Genomic DNA, 18,334 nt, shown 5'->3' with positions numbered 1-18,334 from the left:
TGTTCTGTCGGGATGTGGCACCAGAAGTGTCCTAGGAAGGAGACCAGGCGTAAACCAGACCCCTGTACACCTGCTGATGAACCGCAGAATACGCATGATGGCGTGCTGACTGAAATTGTGTGTGAACAGGGTGGAAGCGCCACTCTTAATCATACACCTACGGATGAGGGGACCCCAGATTCCCAGAAGGTGGTGGAACATGTGATGCACCAGCCCTTTGGTAGTTCTGCCTGCAGTGTGGTGAGTGCAGTCTACAACTCTGTGAGGGAAGGTCGCCCATGCATCCGCAGTGATCGTGATGTTGCTGAGGAGAAGCCCTTGACTGACGTTACAGTGACTGGATCAAGGCCTCTCATAGGCATTCTGGAGCCACCGGTTGCCACAAGTAATGACTTTGCTTGCAAAGGTTTGGGGAAACAGGAGTCCAACCTGGCTTTTCTTCAGCAGCCAACTGGAAAAGCCGTATTGAAGACAAATACAGTGACTGGTGCCCGAGACACTGTTACAGGTGCGACGTCCGATATATTGGGCTGGGAAGCTGGTGCAGTACAAGGCGGTGTGGGTGTGACTAAGTCTGTAGTCTCAACCGTGATGGCCACCCAAGTGGGATCGCTTATAACCAGTAGTCTGAATACAGTCTTGGGAAAATCCGAAGAATGGGTTAATGGTTACCCCCTGAAGACAGGTGAAGAGCTGTCTCAGCCTGCTGAACCTGTGGAGAAGGTTGAAGTGGCACCAAGTCTACAACAAAGGGACCAGCCGAGTTGCTGTGTACGTGTGGAAGCTCTGTCGTCTCGTCTCTGTCATAGTGCATGCCAGCATTCTCTGGGCAAGTGGAGGAATACCCAGATGGGCACTACAGAGACTCCAGCACAGCTGCACCCAACGGTAGATCTGCCTGATCATCTGAAGAGCGAAAGTGAAGATGGTCTGGATGGTGAGAAGTGCCTTGAAGATATACCGGGTGATGTCTGCAGTGGATGTGAGGAGACGGTGTCTGATATAATGTCAACAGAGCCCTCGAAATTCCTACACAGGAAAGACTCGGTGAAGACTGAGGTGTTGGCCAGCAAGGCGTATGAAGGACTGACCGAGGAAGAGGTCAGCCAGGAACCTAGTGCAAGCCATGAAGAGCTTAAGGCTGCCATTGTGGAAAGTCCATGCCAGGACTTGGGTCCGAAGTCCGAAGTGTTAGCTGGAAGTGATGAGGATGATGCTGATGTTGAGATGAGTTTCACCTACACCGAGAGCGGAGGTTGTGACCTCAGAGGTAGCAAGCGCACAGCTTTGCAGACATGTGACCAGAAGCTCACCAATGTGAATCGTGCCCTGGTTCTGAACGGTAATGCCCCCTTCAATGACAAAGAAGGTGCCGAAGCTGAAGACTGGAAAACGGGCAAACCCGTGCGTGTCGTGTGCAATGCTAAGGGGAATAAGCACAGTGCATCTGCCTCAGTGGATGGTAACCGGTGTGACGGCATCCACAAGGTGATGAAGAGATGGGGCCTAACCATGCCAAGCCCTGAGGGGTATGTGGAGTCTCCAGTAAAATGCAAGAGAAAGAGGAGAAGAAAATCTGTCATTGTTAATAGAGACATGATTGAAGATGATCAGTTGTGTGAAGGAAGAGATGCTGGGACTAATTTTGAGCTGTCTGTGTCTCCTGCAGTTAAGGAAAAAAGCTGTCATTTTCCAGGTATAGAAGATGTAGTAGATAGTAGGGTCTCTGCAGTGCTTTTAGGAACCGTAGGGATTAGACCCCAATATAGGAGCTTTGACCCCGGAGGGAGAATTAAGCTTATTGATCAGGCCTACGGCCTTGATCACAGGGGGAGGATATGTGGCAGGGTGGCTGCCACTAGAGAAGCTTTTGGGCATAAAATGTGCATTTTTGCCTTATGAAAAGCTGAGTAGAAGACAGACCTGGAAAAGTTGGGTCTGTCTAATTAAGTTGATTATTTTTCAGCTGGAGGGGCTGCACTAATACATGGGGCAGACTTCACACTGGGCTCCACCCTGGGGAAGAGACAGGCGACGGCAAAGGCCTGTGGAGCGGTGGCAGTGAACTTGCTGTGTTTTTGGGGTGGCTGGCAGTAGGCCAGCACCTGGTGAGGTAGGGAACCTCGGTGTGTAGTTAGTGCCGGAGAGGCTTAGGTATTATTTTTATGTTTTGAGTTTGTGTACTGCCAAATAAAGCTGGCTGAGGCCAGTTTTAACCTTACTCACATTGTGTGAATTCCCTGTGTGTGCTGGTCGTCTGCTTAGGAGACGACGATCCCCGGAGCTAATCCCTTACAATATTTACAGCTTTACTGAGAAAGGTTTAATCATTTCTGCTCTAGAACTTTTTCATTTTCAGCAACAATTTTAGCAACAAAAGAAAAAGTTACAATAACAGTTTGTGAACTTTCCCTCTCAGAATCTATTGGACTCTATTGGAATCTATTAGTTGTCACTTTTCTTCTATATGTTCTGTATTCTTTAAGACAACAGGGGACTGTAAAGTTTTACAAGTTTGCTTAGTTTGGGAAAGCCCAGAGTTGTATGGGTTTGACCCAGTTTCTTGCATAGCAACGTCCTTCATACATTTATCAGTTGCATGTTATCTCCATGTGCTGAAGTCCAGCACCAGAGAGAAGAAGAAGACCTTGGGAAAGATCTGAAAGGAGCATTCAGGTGAAGGATAAATAGTCTGTGAGATGGAAGACATTATTCCTCTATATTGCCAAGCGGAATACATAAGATATAAGCAAAATAGAAAAACAATTTGTCCAAATTACTATAATTACAGACAAGGTGAAATGTAGAAGACCAGAAGTGTGTAGACCACAGCAGACTTGTTACACTTGCTCCAGAAGACACATGACTACACATGACTAGATGTTTGTGAGCTATAACCACAGAATGACAATGTCACATTTAGCAATATCCTGGTTTCATAAGCACAAAGGAAGCATTTTATATCCCCTTTAGTGTATGGAAAGGCTATGTTACATAATAGTTCATTTAAGCAACATTTTGTCTCGCATGGTAAAAGAAACACGTTTACTTTATGTTAATTTAGAGTTAAAGCCCGCATTACACTTCAGAGCTGCACTCACTATTCTGCTGGTGCAGTCACTGTGTACATACATGACATTACTTATCCTGTACTGAGCCTGAGTTACATCATGTATTATACTCCAGAGCTGCACTCGCTTTTCTGCTGCTGGTGCAGTCACTGTATACATACATGACATTACTTATCCTGTACTGATCCTGAGTTACATCCTGTATTATACTCCAGAGCTGCACTCACTATTCTGCTGCTGGTGCAGTCACTGTGTACATACATGACATTACTTATCCTGTACTGATCCTGAGTTACATCCTGTATTATACTCCAGAGCTGCACTCACTATTCTGCTGCTGGTGCAGTCACTGTGTACATACTTAACATAACTTATCCTGTACTGATCCTGAGTTACATCCTGTATTATACACCAGAGCTGCACTCACTATTCTGCTGCTGGTGTAGTCACTGTGTACATACATGACATTACTTATCCTGTACTGATCCTGAGTTACATCCTGTATTATACTCCAGAGCTGCACTCACTATTCTGCTGCTGGTGCAGTCACTGTGTACATACATGATATTACTTATCCTGTACTGATCCTGAGTTACATCCTGTATTATACCCCAGAGCTGCACTCACTATTCTGCTGCTGGGCCAGTCACTGTGTACATACATGATATTACTTATCCTGTACTGATCCTGAGTTACATCCTGTATTATACACCAGAGCTGCACTCACTATTCTGCTGCTGGTGCAATCACTGTGTACATACATGCCATTACTTATCCTGTACTGATCCTGAGTTACATCCTGTATTATACTCCAGAGCTGCACTCACTATTCTGCTGCTGGTGCAGTCACTGTGTACATACATGACATTACTTATCCTGTACTGATCCTGAGTTACATCCTGTATTATACACCAGAGCTGCACTCACTATTCTGCTGCTGGTGGAGTCACTATGTACATACATGACATTACTATGTTGTGTGATGCAGCTTGCCATACATAGGCTCTAGTTCACATTTCCTGTGTGAAGTTTGTAGCTGCAGGCTGATAGAAGGAATGTAATGTAATATATGACACCTACTGTGCAGGTATTTTCAATAACAAAGAAGTGAATGAGAACATATGGACTGTGGGCACATTCAGAGTGACAGGGGATACTCCTGACTATTTTGCAAGTGAAGATGACACCTTGATGCCATCAACAGGACTTTTCTCATAAATATATGTAAAATAGCTGTTCTAAGGTTCAGGTGACAGATACCTTCCTGCAACTTTGTCTGTTTCTGTACTTTCCCATTGTAACTCTTCCTCATTATACGTGCACCGCACAGCATGGCCTGATTACATGCAGTTGATGCTTAGCAATTTGGATCTTAATCAGTGGGTGACACCGCAGGATATCCCTATTCCTGCAGAGACCAACTGCATCATTTAACATCGTACTGGAGGAAATTATAGCGAACATAGGGAACATGAAAAGTTTAATGCAGGCTTTTGCTATACTGGAGAAGGGCCTGGTGTTGCTCTCCACTATCAGACACACTGAATTATCCTTAGGCAAATTCTGTAAGATTCTCAATGGGATTTAGTGCAGAGGTTGACCTTAGGGAATCTGACCCCAGGCTCCCTGAGCTCCCCTGCTGATCTGCACAGTGCTACAATTTTTACATCTGCACAAAAGCTTGGCCTCAGGGACCTACAGAGTGACAATACACACAGACTACCCATGGTCAGGAGAGGAGCTGTTTTAGAAGAAAGCAGCCATGTTTTTCAACCTCTGGGCAACTCTGTAAATCCCTTCTACACAATGCATAAAACCTAGCAATTATTGAAATGCAGGATGTTAGGAAGGTAGTTGGATATTTAGGCAGATCCGACTCTAGGGTGGTTGCGGAATTTTTAAGGCTTGGATGAAGGATTAAGTTCGACTTTATTCTGCAAGTGGCCTCTTTGGACCAAGGGACAACAAAGGAAATGAAGTTCCCTGGAAAATGGAAGTGATGTCCAGTTTAACCAATAAGTGGCCTTTTTGGACTATCAGATGATATTTCCATTTTCCAGGGGGCTTCACTTCTTGTTTTTTCTTCCGGTCGGAGGAAGATATTCATTAGATGAGGCAAAACTTTGGCCCTGTAAATATCACATCGATGCAGCAGGACTCGGATCTGCTATCTGCTCTTTTTATGTTTTCATATCCAAACTTTTACTTACAATTTTCATGCCTGCATCTAAACAGAAATTCTGCTTCATCCAATCAGTGGCCTCCTTACAGGAAGTGGCGACCCATGGGCCGAGGAGGCTGGTCATCGGAACAATTTGGTCCCTATAACTTCCAGCTGGGCACCAGAAAATCGAAAACAACGAGAATATCGGAAACTTATGTTAGTATGTGCTTGGTTTTTCCCCCACTGTGGCCCCCTTTGGATTTTCCATATTCTTGGGTACCCATTGGGAAGCACAGAGGCTCGGTGGGTAACCTAAGGGTTCCAGGTTTGAAACCCACACCAGACAGTGTTTATAGTTATATATGAATGGGTTTCCTCCCGAATCTCCAGTTTCCTCTCACACCCCAAAACATACTGATTGTAAATTTTAGATTGTAAGCCCTATTAGGGACAATGACCCAGATCTATTATTCTGGCTGCGCCTGAGAACGTCTTTGGAGCTTGCACAGGTATTTATGAAGTTTTTGCGCTAGTTTTGTGTTGGGGCTGCTCTGTGTCCGATACGTCAGAAAAATGTACACATAAAGTGGCGAGTTACTTATTAGTCAGAGTTTGTGACACATTTTTTGCAGCGACTCAAGAGAATTGTCAATTGTATTCACACACAAGGGATTTCTGCAGCTGTCCCATTCATACATGCACTTACACCATTCAGAACAAATATTCAACCAATCTGCCACTTGTGATTATTAGACCTCTGAAGCCAGCTTATGCTTTTAGATACAAGACCAGGCCATAAACTTTACATTATCACATCGATTGAACGATATCATTATCAGGTCCTGCCGGTGCATTATACTGCACGGTCATACAACTCCGAGTGCAAAGTTTAAGCTGCGGGCAAAGTTTAGATAGTGTCAGCTCAAAAAAAGAGAGAACAAGAGAGAAAGAAATATAATATCAATTGTATAATATCATATAATCAATGTCACATTCTTTCTAAGACTTTAGTTACACAGTTGCGTTTCCCATGTCAGGTTCTACAGGTTTGATGCTATTTTGCTTCATATATAATAGAGCAGCCTATTTAGTGTATGTTACTCCTATACTACCCGGGCACATGCATGATTTCTCCCCCTGCCAGATGCATCTCAGACCTCTGACGCAAAGAATGTTATAGTGTTTTTAAGAAAAAGAAACAAATGATAAATAAATAAGATACAGAACGCCAGTGTCTTTACCTGCTTGGTGTGTCAGTGTGTCAGGGCCTGCTCCCATGCAGATTCTTTGTGCTGGCAGGATAATGTCTGCAGCAGATCAGCCTCCCCAGCCTCCACCTCCGCTCTCCTCTCCTCCCCTTGTGTGACACACTCAGCCTCCTCACCAATGGCACCGGCCACAGCAAACACATCATCTACTCACAGACATCTGGATTGGTGCAGACGCCTCAAACCACCATCTGAGACCAGCATGTTGCCATAACAATATCTACACTTGTTCTGGATGGATATAACTGAGAAAAGAGGAATATGGATACATTGTACACAGTGTATAATGTATGTTTACATAGCGTGTGTGTATGTATAAATAAACAGAGAGAAATATTTCTATAATACATCACATTAACTATAAATCTCTCTACTATCTATATATATATATATATATATATATCTACCGTATCTGATATCTATTTTCTCATCTCTATCTAGATAATCCAATAAAGCAGCAGCAATCCAATTAGTAGAAAAAGCAGAGTTTCTTTTGTTGAGCGAGTCACCTTTTTCAAGCATAATGTGAACAAACAGCAAACATATATTTAAGGACCAAACTCTACTCTGCTTGGTCAAATGCAATAGTATATGATAAATAATAATGTGCATAAAAATACAATCTCAGATAGTGATTACAATAAGTGATGAATTCATTAATATAATGAGTAAGTGAAAATGCAATTAAACCACAAAATGTGGTTTAAAAACAAGTAATCCCTCCTATCAGTGAAGGACCATCCCACTGACTCATATAAATTATTGCCATGGGATGGTCCTTCCTTTATAGGAGGGATTATTTGTTTTTATTTTTATTGTTAATTACATACCCTTGCGTTTGACCAATGAGAGTAGAGTTTGGTCCTTAAATTTATGTTTACTGGTTGTTCACATTATGCTTGAAAAAGGTGACTCTATCTATCTCATATCTCTCTCATATCTATCTATCTATCTCATATCTATCTCATATCTATCTCATATCTATCTCCTATCTCTTTCATATCTATCTCCTATCTATCTCATATCTATCTATCTATCTCATATCTATCTATCTCCTATCTATCTCATATCTATCTATCTATCTATCTATCTCATATCTATCTCTCTATCTATCTCCTATCTATCTCCTATCTATCTCCTATCTATCTATCTATCTATCTATCTATCTCATATCTATCTATCTAATTCATATCTATCTATCTATCTATCTAATCTATCTATCTATCTATCTCATATCTATCTCATATCTATCTATCTATCTAATTCATATCTATCTATCTATCTATCTATCTCATATCTATCTCATATCTATCTATCTATCTCATATCTATCTATCTATCTCATATCTATCTATCTATCTATCTATCTATCTCATATCTATCTATCTATCTATCTCATATCTATCTATCTATCTATCTATCTACCTGTCTCTTAATTGCTTAACTATTTACCTCATATCTGTTTATCTCTTTGATCTTTTGCATATCTATAATCTATACTCATTACTGTCATATCTATCTACCTACCTACATATCTCATATCTATCTATGTCTATCTATCTCATATCTATCTATCTATCTATCTATCTATCTATCTCATATCTATCTATCTATCTCATATCTATCTATCTATCTATCTATCTATCTATCTATCTATCTATCTATCTCATATCTATCTATCTCATATCTATCTATCTCATATCTATCTATCTCATATCTATCTATCTATCTATCTATCTCATATCTATCTATCTATCTACCTATCTCATATCTATCTCCTATCTATCTATCTATCTATCTATCTATCTATCTATCTATCTATCTATCTATCTATCTATCTATCTATCTATCACATCTATTTATGTCTCTTATATTTCTACACACAAATCTATCTAAATGTCTATTATCTGTAATATATATTAATCTAGATCTATTATCTGTCTATCTATGCGGCCTTTCTAATTTTGTATATTGCATGGAGTTTGCACAGCTTTGTTGCCTGGCACCCTTTCACTGAATAGTGCTTGTATTTTTTGGCAGTGCTACTCTGTACTATTTAGTTTATCTGTTGATATATCCAGTGGTAAACAATCGTTTGTTTTTTGTGTATACTATACGAATGTTTCAGTAAGCATTTATTCATAAAGCTATGTATAATTGTGTATTATACGGGCTTGAACTTGTCCACTGATGGGCCATGACATCTAGTGCAATGGCAGGGTCTTCCTTCTCCATTGGAGGCTTCTGCCAGTAATAATAGTACTTGCTGCAGCCAGAACCGTCCACTCAAGTACTAGCAGATGCACTTGACCCAGTGTGCGACACGGTAGGCAGACTTCTCCTGCACACATCCCACCCAGGAATCGTGGCTACATGATGATGCCATCACGGGCCACGCTCCCTTCCACGTCCATGGACGTCATGACGGCTGCTACACAAAGAAGACTGTCTACTCTGGAGCGCCATTGATTATTGGATACTATGGTAGCACTTTGGGTGCACCATTAAAAAATTGGCTACTGTAGGGTGACAGTTACTATATTGACTTCTGTGAAGGGCCTGTGATCATATTGGATAATCTGAGGTTACTGTTACTATAATGGCTAATGTGCAAGCATTTTTTACTATATTGGCTACTCTGGGGGCACCATTTAGAAATCGGCTAAACTAGGGTAACAGTTACTATATTGACTTCTGTGGGGGGCCACTGACTATATTGGATACTCTGAGGTTACTGTTACTGTATTGGCTACTGTAGGGTGACAGTTACTATATGGACTTCTGTGGGGGTGCTGTTACTATATTGGATACTCTGAGGTTACTGTTACTATAATGGCCAATTTGCAAGCACTGTTACTCTATTGGCTACTGTAGGGCCACCATTTCTATATTGGTTACTGTGCGGGTACTGTTACTATATTATCTACTGCGGGAGCACTTTTACAATTCTGGCTACTGTGGGGGCAGTGTTACTATATTGACTACCATGGGGGCACCAATACCACTGTATATTAGCTGCTGTGAAAACACTATTTTTATATTAGCTACTTAGGGGCATCTGTTATTATATTGGAAGAGTTACATGGATACATTCTTATACTTCATGAGATTTATTATCCAGCATTAGACATTGATAAATCTGATGCAGTTAAAAGATGTTGTCTAGCTTCTATGGTTCCAGCTCTGTATCTAAGCTTGGTTCTGATAACATAACTATGTAGTAATTTTGGTTCTGGTGCTGTGTCTATGTAATAATATTTATTCTAGTAACCTATCTATGTAGTAAGATTAGTTCTAGTAACCTATTTATGTGGTAATCTTGTCTCTGATGCTTGTAATAACAACAAGAGGGGTGTAGCACAACCAAATATTAATAGAGCCAATGCACGATTAATTAACCGAAATTGGTTGCTGCAATTGGTGCTGCCTGAGGCAAGAGGCTCAACTCGCCTCATCGATGGTGCATCCCTGTGTGTGTACATGGAATACTGTTATTGTAAAGGTTGATTTATCAACAGTGCCGCAGGATTTATTCTGTTCACTCTCAGTGTTCTCTCCTCCACACTACAGCGATACCGGTGGGGAGTTTTTAAATGCAGATTTAGGGAGTGCGTGTATGCCCAGCGCTCAGGGTATTTCCCTCAGTGGATATGTTTATTAAAGATGCAACGCGTTTCGGTCCTGAACCAGGACCTTCGTCAGGCTGTACTGCCTGCTGGGCATACGCATACTCCCTAAATATCAGTTGGGATCTACACATGTGGTGCAGACACTTCTTAAATACATGTGAAAGCAGTTTGCACTACAAAATCCCCTTTACACATTACACTTAGGAGATTTTATAACCTCCCTTTCTAAATCCATAGACAGTAATATAAAGTACAGCGCTACCATGTGCACATAAACACTTCTTGAAAGACTTATTACAACATTTTGGAGGATGCCTATGGGATGCTCTAATTTGGTGGTACAAAACTGAATAGTACTGGCTACATGTGGAGGATACAGTGTATACCACCTATTAGAGATCCATAGGAGCACAATATAAATGATTGGGTATGATGAGCTACAGGGGAGACAAAGATTTCGGATAGGTTATAGCAGGACATTGTATTAGTTTTCTTCCGTTTACTATATGTTCTTGTCTGACTCAATGTAATGGTATGTACTGCATAAAAATCTGTACACCACACACCTGAGATAACCCTCAGCTTACCTAACATCAACCACACCTCATCCCTGCATTGTACATATATATATGTTTCAGATAAATATTTAGTCCGGCTAAATATAAAGACGGACATACAAATATCAGGGAACAGGAACAAATTGGGGATACTAGATCAGGAAGAGGGTGCAGGCTCTTAAACAGGGTGCAGAGTACAGGTTCAGGGTTCCAGATCAGGTTGGGGGTTTAGGGTTACTGATTCCTAGTTCAGATTGGGATTCAGGCTTGATATTGGCTTAAATACAGGTTCAAATTTAAACTGGCAGGATACAGGGTTCCGGAGCTGCTGGCAGGATACAGGGTTCCAGAGCTGCTGGCAGGATACAGGGTTCCCGAGCTGCTGGCAGGATACAGGGTTCCAGAGCTGCTGGCAGGATACAGGGTTCCGGAGCTGCTGGCAGGATACAGGGTTCCCGAGCTGCTGGCAGGATACAGGGTTCCCGAGCTGCTGGCAAGATGCACGGTTCCAGAGCTGCTGGAAGGATACAGAGTCCCCGAGCTGCTGGCAGGATACAGAGTTCCAGAGCTGCTGGCAGGATACAGGGTTCCAGAGCTGCTGGCCAGATTCAGGGTTCCAGAGCTGCTGGCAGGATACAGGGCTAGAGATCTGCTGGTTGAATACAAGCTTTCAGAGCTGCTGGCAGGATACAGGGTTCCAGAGCTGCTGGCAGGATACAGGGTTCCAGAGCTGCTGGCAGGATACAGGGTTCCAGAGCTGCTGGCAGGATACAGAGTTCCAGAGCTGCTGGCAGGATACAGGGTGCCAGAGCTGCTGGCAGGATACAGAGTTCCAGAGCTGCTGGCAGGATACAGGGTTCCAGAGCTGCTGGCCGGATTCAGGGTTCCAGAGCTGCTGGCAGGATACAGGGCTAGAGATCTGCTGGTTGAATACAAGCTTTCAGAGCTGCTGGCAGGATACAGGGTTCCAGAGCTGCTGGCAGGATACAGGGTTCCAGAGCTGCTGGCAGGATACAGAGTTCCAGAGCTGCTGGCAGGATACAGGGTTCCCGAGCTGCTGGCAGGATACAGGGTTCCAGAGCTGCTGGCAGGATACAGGGTGCCGGAGCTGCTGGCAGGATACAGAGTTCCAGAGCTGCTGGCAGGATACAGGGTTTCAGAGCTGCTGGAAGGATACAGAGTTCCCGAGCTGCTGGCAGGATACAGAGTTCCAGAGCTGCTGGAAGGAGACAGGGTTCCAGAGCTGCTGGCAGGATTCAGGGCTAGAGATCTGCTGGTTGAATACAAGCTTTCAGAGCTGCTGGCAGGATACAGGGTTCCAGAGCTGCTGGCAGGATACAGGGTTCCAGAGCTGCTGGCAGGATACAGGGTTCCCGAGCTGCTGGCAGGATACAGGGTTCCAGAGCTGCTGGCAGGATACAGGGTTCCAGAGCTGCTGGCAGGATACAGGGCTAGAGAGCTGCTGGTTGGATACAGGTTTTAAGAGCTGCTGGCAGGATACAGAGTTCCAGACATGCTGGTTGGATACACGGTTCCATAGGGTTGGACACACTGGTTGGATACACGGCAAGATACAGAAGTAACCGAAGTAACCGATCAGACTAAGGTACACAGAATCAGGTACCGGTACTGGATCAGGCTGAGAGTCCGGTCTCAGAAGAAACAATAATCAGCCCTGAGTGAACTGAGCCCTGAGCACTTATACATCCCCTGCATTACTCAACCCACAGCTTAGTGAGCTCCAGAATAAAACCACCCATTCAGAGGATTCTGACAAAAGCATAGTAAAATCCACAGTATGGTCACACAATGATGCTTTTCTATCTACATAGTCACAACTGGACAGTAGTGGAGCACAGAGCCCTCAGCTCCATGCACCCTTACAGAGAACAGATGATATCATTACACCATGTTATGGCGGGGTTCAGGAGGCGTGGTATGATGATGTCATCAAGGCTCTCCTGTACACTGATAGCAACAGGGAGCAATTGAATAATCCCCAAATTATTACTACTGTTAGCATCATGTTTAGTATGTAAGACCAAATTTGTAGGTTGACAAGACATCATCATATCAAGATTTTGAGGCATAAAGGTGTCATAAAACACTTTGTTGTAAGGGACATTACCATACGCCAAGCCTCCCTCATGCCATCACAGGCAGGGGAGCTAGGGGGGTGCTGGAATCTTACTTAGGGTGGTGACACACGTGGCGCTTTTGGGCCATTTTTAGTAGAGCGTTTTTTGAAAACGCATGCGTTTTTGAGCAGTTTGAATTAAGACAATTGGGCAAACCTGTAAAAAACTTTTTTTAACGCATGCATTTTTTTCGAACTGAAAACGCAACTAAAAATGTCCCAAAAACGTCCTAAAAATGCCACGTGTGTCCTCACCCTCAGGTGAAAGTATCACTGTATAAAATGGTTATTCTAGTGGATCCCTTATTTCTGCTTCCCCAGGGCACCATTATTAAAGTCTATTAAGTTCTATTTTATCAAATTTTGCATTGTATGTACCTTGTACTCATTGTCCTGTTTTACAATAAAACTTCAATTTAGTAAGAGCCTTCTTCTCTCGTAATAATTCCCTGATCTGAGGGTAGACATTACCTAAATTGATTGCTTAACTAGTCAGTGTAAGGGTGGTGACACACGTGGCGTTTTTAGGCCGTTTTTGGGCCGTTTTTAGTAGTGCGTTTTCAGATCAGGAAAAAATGCATGCGTTTTTGACCAGTTTGAATTAAGATAATTGGTCAAACCTGTCAAAAACGCATGCGTTTTTTACTATCTGAAAATGCACAAAATAAAAACGGCCTAAAAACGCCACGTGTGTCACCACCCTAAGGGTGAAGACACACATGGCGTTTTTGGGCCGTTTTTACTAAGTGCGTTTTCAGATCGTTAAAAACGCATGCGTTAAAAAACGCATCTGTTTTTTAAAAACGCATGCGGTTTTTGAAAACGCATGCGTTTTTGTCCGTTTTTCCTTGCACAATTTCGGAAAAACGGACAAAAACGCATGCGTTTTCAAAAACCGCATGCGTTTTTAAAAAACGGATGCGTTTTTTAATGCATGCGTTTTTAACGATCTGAAAACGCACTTAGTAAAAACGGCCCAAAAACGGCCCAAAAACGCCATGTGTGTCTTCACCCTTAGGGGTAGTAGTAGGATGACACTGTTAGAGGACCAAGATGTAGGGGACAGTCTAGTGACTGTGTCACCTGCACTTCCTAGATGTAATAGGTAGGGATTTCACCTGTGTTTTCGGTAGCTGGATATGATAGTTGTTTTTTGGTGAGAGTACATGTGAAAATCTTTTATGACCCTATGAACGCCCCTCATCCACAATATGGGTCAGCAATAGGCCATCAGAGGGGATGTGAAACTGCAGATGGAGCTGTCTTCTTCCAATTTTGCTGTAGTGTAAAACAGCTGACCATGTGTCGCAACCCCCCCCCACAGCCCTCCACAAACACCTACTAATGTCCATTCCTGTGGATAGGTCATTACTATATATTGGGCCAAAAAACTCCTTAAATATCGGACCACCAAGCAGTTACTTAACCACTTCTATAAGTCAGAGCTGTGTGCAGAGGGCTCAACGGGTAGTGTTGAGCTGACCCCATAATTAATTAGAAGTTCCTGGGTGCATCTCAACTTCCCCACCATTAAAGCGGGTGATTAGTGCTGGTACCAATCGCAAGCATTAACTCTTTAAATGTCGCTAGCAAAGTTTTGGGGAGGATTGTCGCTCCCGATGGCTTTGCTAGTGGCATTTAAACAGTTAATACCCATGACTGGTGCTGGTAGTAATCACCCGTGTTACTAGTGGGGGGTTCGGATCCGGACCTGAATTTTAATGAGTGCGCACATCAGTACTCATAGGCTGAGCCCTCTACATACACAGCAGGTTTCATTTGTATTACACCTAGCAGTGCTTTACATGGGCGCTGCCAATTTTGGATGTCCGAAAATGGTCTGTGATACTAACGAGCCTTGCACCTGTGTAACTATGGAGAGATTTCTATTCACAGGAAGTAAACAATAATCCTTTCTATAGAATGAGAGCAAGCAGAGATCTAGAAAACCATAAGGCATTAATACAAAATGTATATTGGAAAATTGTATAACTTTTTATTATGTAGATAGTAAAATTTATTTCCAGAAAGGAAATCTAACATCAAAATCCATCATGATAAACCAGGGACATTACTCATAGATCCGGGCACCGTGACTGTGGGAATCTTCTTATATTTGTTATCCATGGCCTCCTGCCTTCTAAAAATCTACTTTTATCATTATGCTATTGAGCCTGAAGGGCTAAGGGGGTGTTACCAGAGCTCCTCAGTGCTGTAGCTTCATAGGCTGTTACAATGAGTAGAACATGTCTCAACCAGCCCCCTGCTCTCTCCCTCCTCCCTCTGCCTGTGTAATCTTGCAGCAGGGGGGAAGTGCAGTGGGGGAGACCTGCTCTGCTCATTGTTAGATGAAGCTGCTGTATAACAATACCAGCTACATTGTATCTACCACATGGCTGAACCTGAATACAGTCTGTGACCTGGAATGATTCATTTTTGTATTTTTTCATTACTGCTTTAAGTGACTTTTAAGGGACAGGTTACATTACAATGATTTATTAGATATATTTCATCACATATCCGCTGCACAAATAATCTGATAGGGAAGGGATAGTGTCTAGTGATAGTGTGCAAGATATTGATACCTCCAGCTAGTAGTTGTTATAGTCATGGAGAGCCACAGGCAAACTCTTTGTTTCTCCAGGGCAAATGTAGTATTGTACAGCACCCATTTCAATTAAATTATGACTCGTGTAATAATTACTCATGTCAGAATTCTGAAATTGTAATGTACAGCTTGTTACTGTCCAAGCTACACTGCAGCGTGTACATACACAAGGGCTACACTGAGCGTGCCCAGCACAGACAGAAATCCGAGCATGCACAGTACAGCCACTAGATGTGCAAGAAAGAAGCGCTGCACATTAGCTCTGCTCTAGTGTATGGGGTAGTGGGCCAAGATGTTTAGCTGTCAACTTACTAAATTGTATGGGAAGATTAAGTCAAAAAGTTCACTGACCCTGAACAAACATAATGTCATATCCAAGGTTAAATCAACACGAGATGGCGAATGGGACGTCATGCATTGCGTTATCAAGAGCAAACATACCGTACAGTATAAAAGCTATAAGAAAACTAGATGTACTTGATATAATGTTTCGGGACTAAAACCTGCAAGGAGAACTAAATTTAAAGATCCATTTATGATGCAAGGAGGAGCCATGCCTCTCAGCAGACATAGGGGGTCATTTATCTTTTCCTTCCGTTGGTGTTTGTGCGTCTTTTTGCTGCGTAACGGCTGTTTTGCGCCTATTTTGCGTTTCTTTGGAATGATACGCCACAATTAGCCGTGTGTTGTTGCGCCCTATTTGTCATTAGATCCAGATGTTTGCTCCCGATTTATTATACTATTGCGCCTATATGGGCGCAAATAATTGCGCAATAACACGCCAGTCCTGACCATGTTTAGGAAAGGCAATGGTGTGATTCGCAAAACAAATTGCACCTTTTTCTTACATTTGCGCCTAATAAGGCTCATAAAATAACCTCCATTTCACAAAGAGCCAAAACGACAAAGACAAATGAGGTTCAAAAAATAGGCGCAAAAAGAGCACAGAGAAGGGGGAAATAAGATAAATGACCCCCATAGTGTCCTTTGCTGTATTACAGAATACAGATGAAATACATAAGGCCAGAGTTTTAAGGACTGAGTATACAGGCGGTCCCCTACTTAAGAACACCCGACTTACATAAGACCCCTAGTTACAAACGGACCTCTGGATATTGGTAATTTATTTTACTTTAGTCCTAAGCTACAATGATCAGCTGTAACAGCTATCACATGTGTCTATAATGAAGCTTTAGTGTTAATCCTGATTCTTATGACAACCCAACATTTTTAAAATCCAATTGTCACAGAGACCAAAAAAGTTCTGGCTGGGATTACAATGATAAAATATACAGTTCCGACTTACATACAAACTTAAGAACAAACCTACAGACCCTATCTTGTATGTAACCCGGGGACTGCCTGTAGTTGTGTTAAAGGGGTTTAAAGGAATCATAAAAAACTTTATAGGGGTGTCACTGGAACTTCTGATGGGAAATCCTTGGCCTCTGTGTGTCCAGGTGATGTACAATAAGTAACGTCACCGGAACCCTCTGATCCCTCCTACAAACTCCCTTTAAGCTTGGCTCAACCCTACCAAAGGTAGTTCTTGTTACAGAGAGTTTAGCAATTAAGGCTGCTTTAATTGATGCTCCACTGGGGAATTCTGGGAAAATATGCGAATAGGTTTTCCAGATTGTAAGGCAGCTCCCATAACACTAAGCAGGACTTTCAGGAATCCTAATGATATGATGTGGGATTAACACCAAGCCAGTAGATCTATTCAAGAAGGAATAGATTCCCAATAAATATACTGGTTTGTTGTTAATACCACATCATGTCATTAGGCTTCCTGAAAGTCATACAAGGTAGCAAAAGCGACATGGCTTTACTTTTCCCACCCTGGAAAACGTATTTGCATATTCTCTCAGGCCTATTACGACACACAGATCATGGTTGCGATCGATGAATGCAGCTCATGGCTGACATCTATGGGTAAGACTGATAACTTACTGTCTAGATCCTGCATTAGTGACCTAGTTGTGAATGTTGACTGTCTCCATAATGCAGCTCATCTTTTTGGTACAGGAAAGAACATTCCATATTAATAAAGAATGTTTTCTGTATTTGTTGCAAGTTTTTCTTACAGCAGAGCATACAAGATTCCTGAAGCTCCAAAGAAATTGTATTATATGTAGTTTATGCCTAGTCTGGTAAGATGTGTATGTTATATAGGTACAGGCAGTCCCTGTGTTACGTACAAGATAGGTTCTGTAGGTTTGCTCTTAAGTCGAATTTGTACGTAAGTCGGAACTGTATATTTTATAATTGTAACTCCAGGCAAATTTTTTTGGGTCTCTGTGACAATTGGATTTTTGTCATAAGAGCCAGGAGTAATAAAGCTTCATTACAGACGCCTGTGATAAGTGTTACAGCTGTTTATTGTAGCCTAAGCCTAAAGTACAGTAAATTACCAAAATCCAGAGGTCTGTTTGTAACTAGGGGTCGTCTGTAAGTCGGGTGTTCTTAAATAGGGGATCGGTGCCAGCACCGATCGCGGGTGTTCTCCTGCTGATCGCAAAGCTGCCGGCGGCTTCAAAAAGATGACGGCACATGGGCGCCACCATCTTTCCAAGGATCGTTGCTCCCCGTGACGTCATCGGGGAGCAGTGATCCGTCGCCGTGGTAGCCTCAGGTCTCACGAAGACCCAAGGATACTTCGGGTTAACCCATGCATTACAATGTGTTATCAGCACATTGTAATGAATGAGGAGTAAAATCCCCATATACTGCCATACTGTAGTATGGCAGTATATGATAGGATCTTACAGACAATCTAGGGTTAAAGTACCCTAGGAAGTCTGAAAAATAGTAAAAATTTTAAAAAAGTAAAAAAAAAATATATAACAAAAAACCTAAAAACTCAAATCACCCCCCTTTCCCTAGAACTGATATAAATAT

The 18,334-nt window shown here is 42.4% G+C and overlaps 1 protein-coding gene across 4 annotated transcripts in view; it reads right to left on the bottom strand.

Annotated features, from left to right (window-relative positions):
* The window catches only part of DHCR7 (7-dehydrocholesterol reductase), a 93,014-nt gene that overhangs the window by 17,115 nt on the left and 57,565 nt on the right, over positions 1-18,334 (bottom strand). The window contains exon 1 of one of the 4 annotated variants that reach the window (XM_072118901.1): positions 6,477-6,609. The exons of the other annotated variants lie outside the window; for them this stretch is intronic. The gene's annotated coding sequence lies outside the window, so the exon portion shown is untranslated. Of the gene's footprint in view, positions 1-6,476; positions 6,610-18,334 lie in introns of those variants that run through there. 4 annotated transcript variants of the gene reach the window in all.

This window comes from Engystomops pustulosus, chromosome 7, assembly GCF_040894005.1.
Source record: "Engystomops pustulosus chromosome 7, aEngPut4.maternal, whole genome shotgun sequence".
NCBI lineage: Eukaryota > Metazoa > Chordata > Amphibia > Anura > Leptodactylidae > Engystomops > Engystomops pustulosus.
This window is presented reverse-complemented; position numbering and strand designations above follow the sequence as displayed.